Source organism: Peromyscus californicus, unplaced genomic scaffold (assembly GCF_007827085.1).
Source record: "Peromyscus californicus insignis strain IS unplaced genomic scaffold, ASM782708v3 Scaffold_2__1_contigs__length_46816999, whole genome shotgun sequence".
Classification (NCBI taxonomy): Eukaryota; Metazoa; Chordata; class Mammalia; order Rodentia; family Cricetidae; genus Peromyscus; species Peromyscus californicus.
This window is the reverse complement of record NW_026294540.1, coordinates 19,006,459-19,020,227: the sequence shown is the minus strand read 5'-3', so window position 1 is coordinate 19,020,227 and position 13,769 is coordinate 19,006,459. Positions and strand designations below refer to the sequence as shown.

At 49.1% G+C, this 13,769-nt stretch overlaps 1 protein-coding gene across 2 annotated transcripts in view; it reads right to left on the bottom strand.

The window, feature by feature from the left end:
- The window catches only part of Piwil1 (piwi like RNA-mediated gene silencing 1), a 36,379-nt gene extending 34,956 nt beyond the window's left edge, over positions 1-1,423 (bottom strand). For both annotated transcript variants that reach the window (XM_052755502.1, XM_052755500.1), the window contains exon 1: positions 1,167-1,423. The gene's annotated coding sequence lies outside the window, so the exon portion shown is untranslated. The remainder of the gene's footprint in view (positions 1-1,166) is intronic.
- Between the last annotated feature and the right edge of the window lie 12,346 nt (positions 1,424-13,769).

Here is a 13,769-nt window from a genome sequence, read left to right as displayed (position 1 = left end):
AGCACTAAACAATGACAGACGGGCAAGTCCAATGACCTGAGTTCGAGTCTTGGAACATATGTAAAGGTGGAAGGTGGAAACCAGTTTTTGAAAATTGTCATCTGACTTCCGCGTGCACACACACAATAATAAATAAAAATTTAAAAGGAGAGGGTAGCAGCAGCATGCTGGTGGGACAGACAACCACCATTTTTCTGTGGGATCCCTTGACGATGCACATGAAAGTTCTTCGAAATGGGGGACCTTTGACATCTGAATTCTCTTACGAAGAACTCGGCGCAAGGAGATGGCCAGAAAAACAAAACAAAACAAAACAAAAAACACCGAGAGCTGAAACAAAGATCCTCATAGTGATGTTGCCGATAACACTAAAATCTTGAACAAGCCTGATGCCAATGGCTAAAGCAACCTTTAAGGGGCTCAGAGTGTGAATCTACGCAGTTAATTATTGGTAGCTATAGAAGAACCCTTGGCAGCACGCAAAAACACTCCCCTTGTGCACACAAATCACATACTCTTACAGGACACAGATTCCTACTTATTCGAGGGCCCTTGGTCCAACAGTCAGCGTAGATGGAACAGAGAAAGCATCTAAGACTCTGGTTTGAGCTTGTCCCTAAAGATGGCTTTTCTGGGGGGATGACGTCACCATCTGTTAGCGCCGGCTGAGGTTACCCTCTTGCCTATGCCCCATGTGGGGGCACAGATGTGAGCCCCTCTTCCCTCAGAAACGACGGCCTCCCCCCTCCCCGCCCCCAGCCCCAGTATGGGCACGCTCCTATCTCTGGCAGCCAGACCTTGCAGCCAGGATCACAGGGCGCCTGCCTTTCCAGGCCTCAATGAGCGTGGCGGGACGCAACAGCGCATGCGAGGGTTTGCGGATTGGTCCCTCAGAGGAATATTATCAAACGGGACACCAGCCGCGCTTGGTAATCAAAACCACCAGGCACAGTAGGAAGATAGGGGCCGGGGCGGGAGAGACCCTGGAGAATCTAGGCACTGCAGGAAGCAAGAACGTCAGGCTTGCTGACTTAGCCGGGACAGCTATCCTTCCCCACTCCTGGTTTTAAAGGGAATTTTAATTTAGCCGTGTTACGAGAGCGCGCGGCGCAGCCCCACAGATCCCCTTTTTGCTGGTGTGTAGATAAAATGCAAAAGCCACTCACCCCGGCTGAGATCACCTTTATCTCTCGTACATAGCAAAGCAGCCGCAATCACTGACTCAATCAGAAGCCCAGTGGGAAAACAGACTCCCTTCAGGTGGTTCCGCGGTTGTCTTTTAATAAGGGTTTTCCTCACAGAGGTCAGGGAGACAGCAAGAGGGAGCTGAGTGAGCATCTGGGGACAAATAACAATGGGTTTGTCACTGTCCCCAGATCTGGGGAAGAAGAGGAAGGCACGGAGCTGGCCCACCAGGTCACAGCCAAACCTTGTGGATGCCACAGTTGATAGGGGTAGGGAGAAACCCTCCCAAATGGGCTCCGTCCCTGGTCCCAGCAGCTGCCGGTAATAGATGAGCACAGCTGGACTCAGTTCTACCAAAGAGCCTGGGTGGGGCCTGATCGGGAGCCTCTCCCCGCCTCCATTCATGTCCACACACACACACACACACACACACACACACACACACACACACACACACACTCTCAGGGTGGCCGGCCTTAGTCAGAACCGATCTTCGTAGGTGTAATTACTAACAACTATCTTCAGGCAGGCCCTGAAGCGGACGGACTTAAAAGGAGAAGTCACCGACAGACACACCGAGGAAAAGGTCACGTGCAGACGGAGATGAAGGTTGGAGTGTGGAAACTTATGGGAGAAGGACACCTTGAATTTCCAGGACACCCGTTCCCCGACAGTCTGTAAAAAAGCAGGAAACCCAGAGTTTTCCAGGGCCTTTGCTGATACCACGGTTCTCGGACCCCCAGTATTGTGGAAGGGTGAATTTCTGCTATTCCAAGCCTGGTCTGTGGCCATTTGTCACATTAGCCTTAGGAGGAGATGCAAGTGCCCCAGCCACCTCCCAGGACACGGAGTGGGACCCTGAAGAGCGGGCAGGAAGGGGAGTTATGTGTTCCCAGACAATAGCATGCACAGCTTCCATGCATGTGGCAAACAGCTTGCTACATGGGCAACAGGCTATCTCCAACCAGTTACAGGGAAAGGGGCTCATGGATGAGGAGGATGCTTGAGGGCGAGGCCCAGATAGGACCTGGCGTCGTGATACTCAAGGGTGCCACAATGGGGTGGGGACTAATCCTTTCAATACCCAGTGAGCAGCAACCCCACAATCAACAAAATGGAGGTGCAGCCCAACCTCACACTATAGCGTGCTAACCCTAACAACCACAAACACCAAAATGGAGCAAAGATGCCAGCTAAGGATTAAAGAGGTAAACATCCCAGCGGGCCCCCCCCCCCGCCCCCCCGGCCTTGGATTAGATCCTGGTTTCATAGGTCTGACATGGGGAGCGCAGAAGATAAGAAACAAGACAAAGTGAGTCCCAGTAAAATTACAAAAAAAAAAAAAAAAAAAAAAAAAGTATCGGTACATCAAAATATACTATCAAAAAGCTAGAAATGGGGCTGGAGAGATGGTTCAGCGGATAAGAGCACTGGATGCTCTTCCAGAGGACCCAAGTTCAATTCTCAGTATCTGAATAGCAGTTTGCAACAATCTGTAACTCTGGGGGGATCATACTCTACTCTCATACAGACATACATGCAGGCAAAACACTAATGTGTGTGTGTGTGTGTGTGTGTGTGTGTGTGTGTGTGTATCTAGAAAGTGAATTCTCAGAATCCCAGAATGCATTTTGAAGCCGCATATGTGACAGGAGCCTTGAACCTGGCCTCTAAGTTTCTGTAACATTCACAGGAAAGAACAAATGTACCCAGCTTTTGAAAATGGGCGATGGGCAGAGGCTTAAACAGATTAAATCAAGCAACCTAATTAGTCATTAAGAAGTGCACATCGAAGCCGGGCGGTGGTGGCGCACGCCTTTAATCCCAGCACTCGGGAGGCAGAGGCAGGCGGATCTCTGTGAGTTCGAGGCCAGCCTGGTCTACAGCGCAAGATCCAGGAAAGGCGCAAAGCTACACAGAGAAACCCTGTCTCGAAAAAAAACAAAAAAAAAAAAAGAAGTGCACATCGAAACCAATGTAAGAGGCTCAGGAGATGTTCACTGTGTGAGAGCTCCTGCTCGGCACTCATGAAAACCTGAGGGAGTTCAAACCCCCAGCTCACACACAAAGCCTCCCGCTTTGGGTCATTCATCACACTAGGATCTGAAGCAATGGTCCCATCACCCTCCCAGAAGGTGGAGTGGGGTGGGAAAGAGGTTCACAGACAGCAGCATGCACAGTCTCCTTGCAAGGAGCAAAGCGACACTGGGACCTTTATCCATCACTAGTTTGATTGTGAAACGGGGTGGTTACGCTGGAAGACACTTTATGAGTTCATTCCAAACTTTAAAGCATGGCATTCCCGTGAGACCCAGCAATTAGACTTGTAGGTATATATCCAAGGGAACTGACAGTGCTTTGGCTACTTAAAGGCTTGTGCTTGAACGTTTTTCCTCATGTCTATAAAGTGGAAACAACCCATGCATTCTTCCGTGGGCAATAGGCTAAACAAGATGGTGGATCATTCTTCAGCCAGGAAAAGGAATGTAATACACATGCCATAGGGTGGGCGAACTTTGAAAACCTCTAGCTAGCTGAGTTGAGCCCATTTTAGAGGCAAACTCGTCCTGGTAGATATCTGGGGAAGGGAGAATGGGCGGGTATGGCTCACCAACACGTGCTAGCTTCGTGTGGGGCTAAAACTGTTCTAAAATCCTACACTGATGACAGGCCCCGCCGTGACACGAATACACGAACACTCATCAGAGTGCAGACTTGACAACCTTAAATTTTGAACGTGGAGTATGAATGAAAATATTGGAAAAACTCCAGCCTCTTGGAAATAATGCATTTCCTTACATGCAGCCTGCCAAGATCTTTGTTAAAAAGGTATTTGTTGAAATCTCTTCAAAGATTTGGCATTTCCCACAAGAGTCAGGTCGTTACCATGGGTGGCTGTATGATTTATGCTCTTCTGAGTCGGGTCATTTGTGTTTGCTTTCCCATGCAGAGTCCTCGGCAGGGCAGGGAGGAGACTATATATAATGTTTTATTCTATGGCGACGCTTGTGTGTGTGTTCTTATGTGTGTAAGTATGCCAGAGATCAACACTGGATGGCTTCCTCAATCACTCTCCACCTTACTGTTGGAGAGAGTCTCTCACTGAGCCTGGACCTCACTGATTGCCTCGACGGGCTGGTCAGTGAGCTCCTGTGATGCCCCTGTCTCCGCCCCTGCAACAACTGGGGTTACTGATACATGCTATTGTGTCCAGCTTTCTACCTGGGTGCTCAGGGTCCAAACTCAGGTCCCTATCATTATGTAGCTAGAATTTTATTAGCCAAGCCCTCTCCCTAGGCACCAGACACTCCCTTTTTTGTTTGTTTAAGATTTGTTTTCTTTTTAACTATGTGTATAGGGGGAATATGTACATGTGAGTTCAGTACGACATGGGCCAGAAGAGGGCCTTGGATTACCTGGAGCTGGAATTACACTGAGCTATGAGCTGGGAGGACTCAGGTCCTCTGCAAGTGAGCAGTAAGTTGTACTAGTTGTACATCTCAGGCCCCGAGCATTCCCTTTGAAAACAGTAGCATTGAGTCTCTTCACCCTCTGATTGAAGTCCTCACATCTAAATATTTTATCACCTCTCAGGCGATGAAATAAAATATATTTTTTTTGTTTGTAAACATCAAAGAATGTTTTTAAATGTATACCACTCATGTTCTGTAAATTTTAAAAAAATAACTCTGGTCCAGAATTAATCATCCTGTCAATGTGACTCGTTATATCACATTACAAAGGAAGGAAAAATTGCTTAGTGGTTACGAGCACTTGTTACTCTTGCAGAGGACCCAGGTTTCAGTTCTCAGCATCTGCTTTTGGTGGTTCACAACTGCCTGAAACTCCAGCTCCAGGGGATCTGATGCCCTCTTCTGGCCTCCTTGAGTACCTGCACACATGTGCACATACACTCATATACACATAAACAAATGAATTAAACCACATTATATACAATAAAGATTTGATCTCAGAGCTGAAGAGATGGCTCAGCAGTTATGAGCAAGTAAGCCTCTTGTAGAGGACCTTGGTTCAATCCCAGAACCCACATAGTGGCTTACAACCTCCAACTGTAGGCTATCTGGCGCCCTCTTCTGACCTTTGAGGATACTGCATGCATGAGGTATATGTATGTGTGCAAGTACACACACACACACACACACACACACACACACACAGCAGGGGAGGAACAGAGAGAGGCAGAGAGAGACATACAGAGAGCACTCATATAAAAAATAAAATTTAGCCGGGCGGTGGTGGCACACGCCTTTAATCCCAGCACTCGGGAGGCAGAGCCAGGCGGATCTCTGTGAGTTCGAGGCCAGCCTGGGCTGCCAAGTGAGTTCCAGGAAAGGCGCAAAGCTACACAGAGAAACCCTGTCTCGAAAAACCAAAAAAATAAATAAATAAAATAAAATTTAAAAAACATTTGATTTCAGAGGTTCTATAGGAAAGGATAATTCATCTTCACAAGACAGGTACTCATCAGAATAGCTAAATTAGGAATGAGACCTCCAAATGCCTCCTGGGACATACCTCATTTCTGAGCAGAGAGTAGTCACCATGATGAGACTTTTTTTCTTCTTCCAACCGAAGACACTTGTTTAGTTCATCACGGTGATTAAAATTTGAAAGTGTCTGTGGGTGGTTTTTGGTTAAGAATATGTCATCTTTCTGCAAGCCTCTTTCTGCAAGCCTCAATCTTCAGCTGTATTTGTTGCCTTGGGAGTCAGACTTTGGTACTTAGAAGTCCCAGGAGCAGGTAGCAAGTGCCCACCTGGGGTTCCATCTGCCAATCACTTTGCAGAGGCCTCAGTGAGAAGGGGCATGGTCTTTCCAGAGTGGGTCTGGCCTCAGTGGGAGCAGACATACTTTCTCAGCTCTGTTCTCTAGGTGGTCGGAGCTGGTGCTACCTGTGTCCTGGCCCACTGTGGGGTAGCTCCTTGGTTCATAGGCCTCATGAGGGTCCTTGGTGAGCAGGAGCTGCTGTTCAAAGTTCTGACCCCAGCCAGGGAAGTGGGACAGTAGAAAAAGGAGGAAAGTGGTAGGGAGGGGACCAAGGACAGGGTGCTGTGAGTCGGAAGTGTCATCAGAGTATGTATATGTTCCTGCTGAGAAGGTGATGTCTGAGGGAAGCCTAAAGGGATTCAGGCCACTCTGTGGCTGTGAGAGGGATGAGCCAGTGGCCCAGGAAGGGAAAAGAGCAACAACCAAGACATGCAGTGTTGTGTGATATTTTGTTTGTGTTCTGACAGATAAAGCTTGCCTGGAGCTCAGAGGGCGGAGCTAGTCACTAGTTAACCATAGAGGTTTGGAGGACTGTAGAGAGAGGGACAGGAAGTGTTACGGCGGGGCTGAGACAGGCTCTTGGCCCTTTTGGTTGGAGGAATGGAAGAGGTAGGAAGTCACTGATGGCTGTTCCCCTGCTTCTCTGATCTTTCAGGTTTTTACCTCAATATCTGACTCCTGGTTTTTATTGATAAGATTAATTAGATTTATACTTCAATGCAGGTCAAAGTGTTCAATGTATTCAGGAGTCGGGGAGACACTGGAGCTGTGCTATGAGGACTGAGGATCACTGTATTAGTTTCAGGAGAGGGAGGCTGAGAATGCCAAGGACTTGGGGTGGGGGTTTGGAAAAAGATCCGGGAAAGTTGGTGTGTGTGGAGATGTGTCCCAAAGGGCACTAGCAGCCCATGTCCCTCCCTGGACCTCTCTGCCTTTACTCTGCAGGTCGTTTCCTGACCCTGAAGCCCTCTGTCACTTCCTGCTAGTCCCTGACTCAGGTGAGGTCCCCAACACCATGTCACATCTGCCCACAGTGACTATGACATGACAGCATCCCTAGAGTATTTCTGTCACCTGACTCTGCTGCCACAACTTTCCCTGCTCCTTCTCTGTAGCAACAGCCTGGAAATGGCAGGCCATGGACACCCCAGTCTCCCTCGATATGCCTGACTGGTCCTTCCAGGGCCAGAACCCATGAAGGAGTGGTATGCTCCAGTAACAGAGGTGAACCTGAGGATGGAACCAGGTGGGGCTAGGTGTGCAAGGCTGAGGCTGTCACACGTCACATAGCAGCATCAAGAAAGGGAGGCACAGGCTCTGGTCCATGGCACCTAGGACAAACAGGGTCAATGGATGCCCCAGGGGAAGACTCCGGGGATCTCCATGGTGACCTAAGGTGGCATAGGGGATGGTATGTGTGTTGTGTGCGTGGTCTGAGGACCTGCTGAGAAAGGCACAGGCTGTCTCCTACACAGCGAGCCACCTGCTGGGTGAAGTCATGTGTGAAAAGAGTCACGGGCAGCCAGAAAATGCCACAAACAGCAAAGAGCAATGCTAGGAAGCGGACTGTCCCAACAGATGACTGAACCCAATTTGTAGAGATGCTGCGGGCCTCTTGGAGAGTGAGTGGGTGGGCTCTGGTGATCTCAGTGGCCTCAGTTAATTCACACGGAGGGAGGCAGGACGTTAATTCATTGAATGACAACCAGCAGGTTTCACCAAACCTGAGGCAAAACAGCACAGTGTGCACAGAACCTACTACGTACACAGTCATCACGTGAACGGTTTTCTGGCCATCCAGGATGATCATAACGTTTTGAAAAGGGGAGATCTGACTGATTATGGACGAGGAAAGCAAGGACAGTGATTGGGTATGGAGGAAGGCCATCTCTGTGCAGAGAGGCTAGCCACCGTGCTGCAGAGCTACAGGAGGCCAGCATGGCCAGGGTGTTAGGATCCTGCCCTCCCTCTTCTGGGTCTAATGCCTTACATCATCAGTGGGCGTGGGCAACTGTGTACCCCCGCTGTGCCTCAGACCCCCACCCCTCTCTTTCTGTTTCCTCTCTGCTCTGCTCTGCTCCCTCCCATATCTCTCTCTCTCTCTCACCAGGCCTGGTCCCCTTCCCCACACCCATTTTCCCTTCTAATAAAGCTCCAAAAACTAACATTGGGTTCTGCCGCGGCCCGTGACTTTTCCGTCGACCAACCAGCGCCGTTTTATCATCACGGGGCACACAGGACGAGGAAGTGTCTGGAGAATTCCATCCCTGGGGAGACGTATATAACATCACTTCCCTCCCCCCATAAAATCCTACCAATAAACCTAAGCACCATCCCACCGAAGATCACCCTGGGGAACCATCGAGCTTACTGGGCTCACTCACAGAGCTTGGGGAAGACTTATGGACAGGAATGTGGGGGACCCTAAAGCAACCGCAATAAGTCCTGCGTGTGGATCATGATGATGTCCCGTAACTGCAGGGATGGAGCAGACACGCCCCCTTCCGTTAACCTTCTGTGTATTCTCATACCTCCTGAGACCTGAAGCCTGAAACAGTTAAGGCAGACATGAATGGCTGAGAGGAACACGAGAGAGCAGCTGGAACCTTAGGCGAGGGCCCAGTGACCTCCTCTGAGGGGATATCAACTGCCCACAAGCCCACTCAGGGCACAGCTGATTTGATGAAGACGGAGGTCGTTTTGCTCTGAGGGTCATTGTCCTCTGACGGGAAGATCCAGGTTTGAGTGCCACAACGTTGTCCCAGATGAGCCTGTGTGGGCACAGTGGGACCAGGGAGGGTTGAGACGAGAGTGCAACATCACTGTTCCAGATGAGCCGGAGCTTGGCACAGTGGGGCAGAACCGGGAGGTGGGTGCAGTAACAGAAACACAGGGCTGTGTCCATAGGAAAGGGAACACACTGAAGACTGTGGAGCCACGAGGGGATCTGGAGCCAGCTGCCTCAGCTTCTGGGAGCCAAGGAGCAAGATAAGAAAGAGCAAGCAGGTAAGGGATGAAGATGGCCACGCTGAAACACACACAAGCCTTTCTCTTTACCTCAGTGCACTCTTACTTCCTGGAGCTGGGAGACGGCTCCTCTGGTAAAGTGCTTGCCACTCGGACATGAGAACCTGAGGATGATCCCCCAGAACCAGTGTAAAAAGCCGGGCATGGTGGTACACACTTGCAAGAACTCCCATGGCTCACTGGCTGGCTAGTTTAAGCTATCTGTTGAACCCTAGGCCGGTGAGATACTGTCTCAAAAAGCAAGATGAATGTCTCCTGAGGAAGGACACCCGGTGTCATCTGACCTACACACACACACACACACACACACACACACACACACACACACACACACGTACGTGATACGTGATGTCTTGTCTACATGGAATGAGCCCACGCTTCATCTTTGGGATCATCCTCTAAGCAACGCAACCTATGGAGTGCCTACCTTTGTATTCGATGTGATCCAGAGACAGGGATGTTGGGTAACTCCAGCTGGGGACCTATTCCAAACCCCGCCCTCAGCACGCTAATCGGTGGCTCCTCCCTGAGAGCTGCTCAAAGACCACGCCTACAGAGCAATTAAGGTCCGCCTTGCTCCTTGGTTTCTCCTCTTCGTGGTTTCCTGCCCATAGACTTGCCTTGTGGTTCCCCCTCTTCCTCTGAGCCCGCCCGGGAATGCCTTCCTTGCTCAGATTAAAACCTGGACTTATTAATTTGGCCTGATCTGACTTACTGCATCAGTGGAGTTACTCACTACCGGGGCATTATTTTTACTTATCAGGGAATATCAGCGGCAGGAGCGCAGTGTAGAGACAGGGCTCTCTATTCCTGTTGTGTGCTGCTTGTGATAGCCTGAGAGAGAAGTTCTCTCAAGAGACTTCACCGCAGAGAAGAATTTCAGGCCTGGCTAGCATGAAGCAGAGCTGAAATTTAATTAAATTTTTTTTTTTTTTTTTTTTTTTTTGCCGGGCGGTGGTGGCACATGCCTTTAATCCCAGCACTCGGGAGGGAGGCAGAACCAGGCGGATCTCTGTGAGTTCAAGGCCAGCCTGGGCTACAGAGTGAGAGCCAGGACAGGCACCAAAACCACACAGAGAAACCCTGTCTCGAAAAACCAATATATAGATATAGATATAGATATTTATCTATATCTATATCTATATCTATCTATCTATCTATCTATCTATCTGCTTTTGCTGAGGATCTGAAATCGGTTCCCAGCACCCACATGCCGGCTCAAAGACATGATAACTCCAATTCCAGGATGTCTGGTGCCCTCTTCTGTCCTCATGCACCAGGCATACACACGGTACACGTGCATGCAGATGAAACACTCATATGCATAAAGAAAAATAAACCCTTAAGGACATTATTTTCCTTTGTAAATGTGGGTTCCTGTGTTGGAAATCCCAGGTTTATATCTGAGAAGAGAGAAAAGCCACACTTTGTCATGGACACTGAGGCCTTCATGAGCATCCATTACTATTTTAATATTCTTTTTAAAAAAATTATTTTTATGTGTATGCACATGTGTTTGTGTGAGTGGATGCTGTGTGTGTGTAGTAGCCTCAGAGGCCAGAAGAGGGCATTGGATCCCCTGGAGCTGCAGTTAAGGTGTAAGCCACCCAATACGGGTGCTAGGAACCAAACCCATGTCCTCTGAAAGAGCGGCAAGTGCTTTTAACCACTGGGTCATCTCCAGCCCCTTTCTATTTTTCAAACTTTATTTTTGTTTTATGGGTTTTGCCTGCATGCATGTCTCTTTATGCACCATCTGTGTGCAGTGCCTATGGAGGCCAGAAGAGGGCGCTAAAGTTCCCCTGGAACTGGAGTTACAGATGATCGTGAGCCATTGTGTGGGTGCTGGGGCTAGAACTCAAGTCTTCTGGGAGAGCGGCTAGTGCTTTTACCCACTGAACCGTACCTCCAGCCCCTTGCTTTCATGTTCTTATTTGAAACATCTCCACATGAAAGGAATATTTCTCCACGTTGGCAAACAGCAGCAATTTTTGTCCATTGTGCTGGAATCGTGATCCTTCTGTGGCTTCAGCTAGACTCCAGGTGAGGGCTCCTTTTCCTTCCTCTGTCCTCTGAGTTTTCCATCTCTCTACCCTGTTTCAAGATGTGACTCAGAAAGGCTGGAGACTCTTCACATAGGACACCATTCTGCATGGGGGTGGGGTGAGGTGGGCAGAGCAGCCGAGGACTTCTGTAGGCACAGCTGAGGGACTGTGGGAAGTGCCGTGTGTGATGAGTAACATTCACCCAAGTGGCTGGTGGGAAACCGTGGGAGGATTCACGCTGAAGTGGCCTAATACTTTGTAAAAATTTGCACGTGCTCTGCTTCTCTTTCTCATCCAACAGCCATGAGAATCCAAATAATCTTTTCTCTTCTGGATGGCAAAGATGATTGACAGGAGACAAGGCCTTTGTCATTTGGGTGTACAAGAACATTCGAAGTTTTCGATTTTCTTAAATATTTATTTTACATATGTGAGTGTTTTGCCTGCATGTATCTATGTTTACCAGGTGCATGCCTGGTGCCCAAAGAGGTAATGGTGGGGAGGGGGAGAGGGAGCTAGGGAGACAGAGGAGAGAGAGAGAGAGAGAGAGAGAGAGAGAGAGAGAGAGATTGGATGTGGTAGATATCATGAGCACTGTAGAAAATGTCTCTGTCTTCATTCCCAGAGTGGGAGAGGTGGGGCCTGGAACGTGGCTCTGGCTACCAGGAGGTGGGTTGGCCAGAGCATTCATCTACTTGAGTCTTCCAGGACCCCAGCTCTTTCCATTCCTGACAAACATTTCTAGACAGTTTCCCAGTGTGCTCCCTTCTCCTTTAGCCATCTCTCTTTGGGAAATGAAAACAGCATCCCACACCATAGCCCAGGCTAGCCTAGGTCTCTTGGCTTTCCTTGTACCTCAGCTCTCAAGTTCTGGAACTACAGCCGTGCACACCCACCCACCCCACCCGCTGAGCACCTCCCTGTCATTCCATGCTATTTGGAGATAACAAATTAGAGCAAGAAGTCAGGCAGGGTAAATTCACCCTGAGAACTGCCTGGGATTTAAGCAACAGTTCAGGGCTGGCACAATGACTCAGTGGAAAAGGCCCTGGCCATACACACCTGAGGACCTGAGTTCGATCCCTGTAACCAGCGTAAAGATGGAAGGAGGGAACCCACTCCACAAAGGTGTCTGCTGATGCTGATGTCCACACTATGGCATGCACACATCTATATGCACACATCACACACACACACACACACACACACACACACACACACACACACACACTTCAAAAGTTTCTCAGAACACACGCTTAAAAAGCAGAAAGATATGGAACTGGAGAGATGACTCAGGGGCTAAGAGCACTTGCTCCTCTTGCAGAGGACCGGGGTTTCATTCCCAGCACCCACATGGAGACTCACAATGAGCTGTAATGCCAGTTTCAGGGGAATCTGATGCCCCCTTCTGGACTCTGTGGGCACTGCATGTCATGTGTGGTCCATGCGGACAAGCAGGCAAACCCCACACACATTAAATAAAAACAAAAATTGTTGAAAAATCAAAGAACAGTTTGTAAACAAACTCTGCCTTCATTGAATTACTCAAAACAAAGATGCTAGCTGGGTGAGAGCTTTGGGGTGTCAAGCTGTGATCTGGTGTGGTGTGGGGTGTGTGCCGGCCTGGAGGCATGAGGTGCCCCGCGTTGAAGCAGTCATCCCTCCAGTGAGAGACTTGTGGGAAGGGCTGGGGGTGGGGCAGAGCGTCTGGAAAAGGAAGCGGAGCGGCTCTGATGAGCTAGGGAAGAGAGGAAGGCTCCCCCCTGCCGGGGGCGTGATGAATAGTCCCAAGTCTCAAGCTGGGCCTGTCTGCCGCGGCCCGGAGGCTGGCAGCATAATCCAGGGGGCTTCTCCTTTCTAAACGCAAATGAAGAGGCCCTGAGCCCAAAGGGGGAGGATCGGAACCTGGAGTTCAAAGCTCAAAAATGACACACTGCCTCTTTCTTTCTCCCTCCCATCCCCCCTCCTTTATTTTTTAAAGGGGCCAGAAATATGGTTGGTTATTATCTTGAGTTATTGCTACAAAGAATTTCAAAATTAAAAGATAAGCATGCAGAGGAAGCACAGTAATTTTCATAAAAGGGGGACTTAAAACAGATGTGCTCTCTTTAATCGAAGCATGCTTGGGAAAATAGGCGCACATTTTTAACATAGCAGGGGGATGGCGCAGGGCTTCCCGCGTCTGTCTCCGGGGGCTTTCCAGGGTGTGACGGGTCTTTGGGCAGGGACGGACAGGACAAATGTATTAACACCACCACATATGGCCAGTAAGTGTCTTTATCTCCTGGTGCCAGGGCATGGGACCACTCTGGGCATCAGTCAGATCTTTCACTAACTACGTAATTTAATTGTTTTTTTTTAATCTGTCGAACAATTTGCCTTTTGGAACGTGCCACTGTTGTACAAACCCCTGATGCTTGTCCATAGAGAGAAGTCAAGATTTTATTTGTCTTCACTTCAACCCATTTCTTCTTTGCAGAAGATTTAGGGGGGCCGGGGTTATAGTGTCTTTTTTTTTTTTAATATTGACACAAGATAATTCCTTTTTAAGTGATGCATGCTCTTTCTGCTCCAAGAGTCAGAATGGCACCCACTAAGCCTCTGTCCCAAGTCCCATTCATCCAAGCAGAAGCTCAGGTCTTCATTTTCTGTAAGGAATGAGGGCCAGAGTGGTCTATCTGAGTCACAGAGGAGTGGAATGGTCCATTCCAGGTATGCGGGAAA